At 47.9% G+C, this 4,288-nt stretch overlaps 1 long non-coding RNA gene across 1 annotated transcript; it reads left to right on the forward strand.

The window, feature by feature from the left end:
- The first annotated feature begins 335 nt into the window (after positions 1-335).
- LOC144095160 (uncharacterized) lies at positions 336-1,121 on the forward strand. The gene is made up of 2 exons (XR_013306703.1): positions 336-568; positions 1,050-1,121. It is a non-coding gene; the product is annotated as an uncharacterized LOC144095160 (long non-coding RNA).
- Positions 1,122-4,288: the final 3,167 nt, after the last annotated feature.

Genomic DNA, 4,288 nt, shown 5'->3' on the forward strand with positions numbered 1-4,288 from the left:
ATTGCAGCCCCAACCGGCAACGTGTCGCCGGACGAAGACCTGAAGTACTCTTCGTACTGCTAAAAGACGTTCCCACCGGAAGGAGGGCAGAGGGAAGTTTAACTGCATATATACACTATTTACAAGTCAAATGTTCAGGCCCCGCGCGTTCAGCCGCCGCGGCCGCCGGGCGGGAGAGGGGGGTGTCGCCGATGAGGAGGCGGCCGGCTGCGTTGGGGAGGAGGCGGCCGGCTGCGTTGGGTCTCCGCGTCGTCTCCAAGGAGGAGGTGCCCGTGTCGTCGCCGCCAGGCGCCGCCTGGAATGCAGATGGCTGCGCGCGTGCGCCAACTAACCTAGGCTGCGTTCCAATACTCCCAAGTAGACGGCTACTTAGACGTCTAGCCGGACAGCCGCCATCTTGGGACGCGTTCCATTTCTCGGCGAAGCAGTCTCATAAGACTGCTTCGCCGAAGTCCACATCGATGCAGGCTAACTTGCTGTCTAAAGATGGCGGAGCTGATGTACGCGGATGAGCGAGGCGTGCTCTTGCGGGCGTCGGACTGTACACGGAGTATAAAAAAGGAAAAATGTGAGTCATTCCATAATGTTATTTGGTACGCAAACTAGTGGCTAATTAATCTTCGTGGACGTGCGATTCCTAGCAGTGAATCACGCAGGAGAAAATCGTGCAGTTGAGAGCTTTGCTACAGCAGCGGACGCTGTAGGTCTGTTTACGTGATCCGGACGATGCCGGATCTTAATTAGCACTTGATTTTAGAGAATACTCGTCGCTGTCGTTGGTTTCCTCGACGAGTTGCATCAACTCTTTCGCGTGCATTCTTTTTTATCTCTACACTCTCAGAACAAATACACCGGCATGTTGCGAATTGATTTTAGTCGTTGCAGGATTAAAGATCGCTGCTGTATTTAGGTCTCTCGCTGTCTCCGAGTGCCACGTAGGGCAGACAGCGGGTTTAATGTCACGTATGTGTTTTCCTGTTGCAGTGTATATTAGCCGTATCGTATTTCGCGCATATTAATTACAGTCTTTCGTATTCTTATGTTTACAGGACCGTCTGGACGAGCACGTTCGAGGAGCATGTACAGTTGAGCATCAATAATAAAAGAATAATCGCATATCTCTTTAGCGTCGTCTTCGGAGAGCGGTCCCGTCTGCTACAAGTAGACTGACCGATAGGCACATCCACCAGTCCGGTTTACGCGCAAATTCATTCCAGAAGAAATGTGTAAACTTGTTGAAAACACGTTTTTAATTATCTTTATTGCTCAGTTTGTGAAAAATAGTAGTACAACTGTTCATAAGCTTTAGTTACATTATTATGCCGCGAGGCGGCGTGAGCACTAGACAAGTTCCAATACATGGACATGTAGACTGCTTCCTAGACGTCACACTAGACGTCTTGTTAGACGTCTAGAGTATTGGAACGCAGCCCTAGGGTGCCTCGATGCGCGCCCGCTCTCCGCTTAGGGTGAGGACAACAGCGTCGTCTGCTAGCGCGACCGCCATTTTCTTGCTTCCGCTGGTCGCGAGACGCTCGTTTGCTGCGTGGCGCGCCTAGATAGAGGTGGCCCCGCTTGCATTGGGAGCTTGAATTTGACTTTACTTTTGAAAATCATTCATTTTATAGTTTAGATGAAAAGTAAGAGTAAAGATTCGGTGATGCATTCGCTATTTCGAGACGATTAGCGAAAGTATAACGGATATCTTTCTTTGTTTTGCTATAGGTGATCACGGCGGGCAGCTGATCGTCGTCGTTGGAATACCGGCGCCACGGAGTTGCTATCATTGCGCTTACTTGTGGATATAGCGGAAAGAGGGTGAAGTGCGCCAAGTGAACAGCTGCATATTCAAGTACGAACGCATGACATACTTACGTTAACTTACACTATTATGCAATGGTGGCAAAAACATTTTGCAGTCAAAACATAAAAACCTAGGCGCACGCAAGAACAATCATTTAATGCCTTAATGCACAAGTACAATATCTACAAAATGATTACAAAAGACGATTCAATGCAAGCGTAATGCAACTTGTGTGTCTTACGCTTTAATTTTTCTCACGCTTATGTGCATGCACACGAAAAGTTCACACTTATTACAGCGTCTTCAAGGAAGAGAAACACCAGCACAAGTTTTACTTCCGTGACCACCAGCACGTGTGGCTGGGTACTGACGTAGATGTATACGTAGCCGCAGTCTTGTGTAGGCGGCTATCAGCATTTTTCCTATTGCTTCCTTGTGATCTGCACATGTGTTCAGGCATGGTCGGTCTATCTTTGCAAAGTATTCAGTGAGCGATTTCAGCGGGGACTTCATCGTGTGTATTTTGTTAGTGCACCACGCGGCAGCGCCTGTGAAGTACTCCTCGTAGTTCTTGAGAGTGCGCATCACTTCACTGCTAGGATAAATCAAGTTTCCTCCATCCCTCACATACTCCTTCAGAATTGTCAAAGAGGCATATTCATTACAAGCTGTTCCGATGAGAGCATCTTTGCACTGGGAGCAAGACACAGACTTTAAGACGCTTTTCAGGATGAACCCTCCCAGGTAGTACAAAATGGAACATTCCGTTGACGTCAGTTCTTCGATGAACAAAATCTCAGAGTCATCTATTTCTTCAGGCAAATTTTCTGAGTGCTGCTTCTTTGCTTGAGAAAGGAGATCGACGAGGTACTCTCGATCATCAAGCTCATAGCTTGTTGTTCGTGGCGTGTGTAGAAATTGGCTCACACTAACAAGCCTCAGAGCACATTTTAAATCATATGCCGTCGGCACTGGCTTCCTTAGGCGTACTACTGAAAAAAGATTTTCGAGGCAGTCTTGAAGTAGCCTGCTTGTTAAGAAAAACTCGTAGCGTTCATTGCCCAGAAAAACTTCTTGGAGGCGAAGGACAACTGTCGTGGAAATAAGCAGCCCAGCTTGGGATGGTTTCCACTGAGAGGTGGCGCCCATATTCATCCCTTGTATAGTTTCTGCTGCAAGGCGCAAGGTTTTCAGAGCAGCGTAATATTTCTCCATATTTCGGTGGCTTAAAGCTAAAGTGGGATGGCGTGATGACATCAGGGCATACCACTTTGACACCAGATCGAAGAACCATGCTGTCGTTTCGGCAGATGGGTCAAGCAGCCCTTCTTTCACCAAAAATCGGATAGCCGGTGCCGCCTCTCTGAAGAATTGAAGAGCTACTCCTACCTTCATTTTTGTAAAGTGGCCGGAGCTGACATGAACTTCCGATAGGGCAGGGGCTACTTTAAGTTCCCTCTCTGCGTCGTAGTCCACCACTGCCTGGACGTGCTCCAGTTTCACGTTTGGTGACGGGAGGTTGTTGTCGAGCACGGTGGCATCGCTCAGTGCAAACACTTTCGAGCTTAAAAGTTGCCCTCGTAGGTTCTTCAACACATGTGCTGCATCAGCAGTGAAAAAAAGCTCTTTCCCGTCCAAGCATGGATGCGGTATTGAGCACACTGTGGTAGAATTTCTGTGGCTTGAAAATCCTAATTCTCGCCACATCGCTCGATTTGCTGATCCCATGTCACATGTGACAGCACGGACTCTGAGAGAAATCTGGCCACAGCGCCGAATGATGTCGAGTACATAGTCTTTAAGCACGGCACCTTCCACGTGTTGGCCAGTGAATTCATAGCCGATGACCTGCTTCCACCGCTGATTGATTCCTCCCAGCATGAACACCAAAGCGTGATTGGCGGGCTCCTCTGGCTTCGAAGGAAGTGTTATACTTCCAAGGAGAACGTCTTCACCTCGATCCAGTTCAAATGCTGTAGCAATTTCCATCTCGTCTAGAAACAGCACACAGTCTTTTTCCACGTTTTCCATTGTGTCAGTCTTGCACTTCATGACATCAAAAACTTCTTGAAGAATGCCTGGAAGGAACCTCAGTCCCTGGATCCTCCGTGCCAACGTCCTGCTGGACGGAAGAGGGTAACCCAACTTCCTCAATGTCTCATATCCTGTCGTTCCGCAAGCAAACTTAATTTGCAACCCTTGCTTAACCGTCTCCGCAGACCACGTGTGACCCTGAGTGCTATTTTTAGAAATAGCGGAAATTTGGTCTGCATTCAAGAACCGTGTATTTTTTGCGAAATTATCAGCCATGCTTTCATGCTTTTGAACTTGCTTTTTGAGCTTTTGGATTGTCTTGTTAGCAATTGTGTGATGTTCTTGAAGCGTGGCGTATTTCCTTTCCATGTCTACCAACTGCTTTCTCAACTCAGCACAATCCGTTTGTGTCCCACTAGCTGTAGGTGTTTCATCTGTCGAGCTTGGACT

This window comes from Amblyomma americanum, chromosome 6 (assembly GCF_052857255.1).
Source record: "Amblyomma americanum isolate KBUSLIRL-KWMA chromosome 6, ASM5285725v1, whole genome shotgun sequence".
NCBI lineage: Eukaryota > Metazoa > Arthropoda > Arachnida > Ixodida > Ixodidae > Amblyomma > Amblyomma americanum.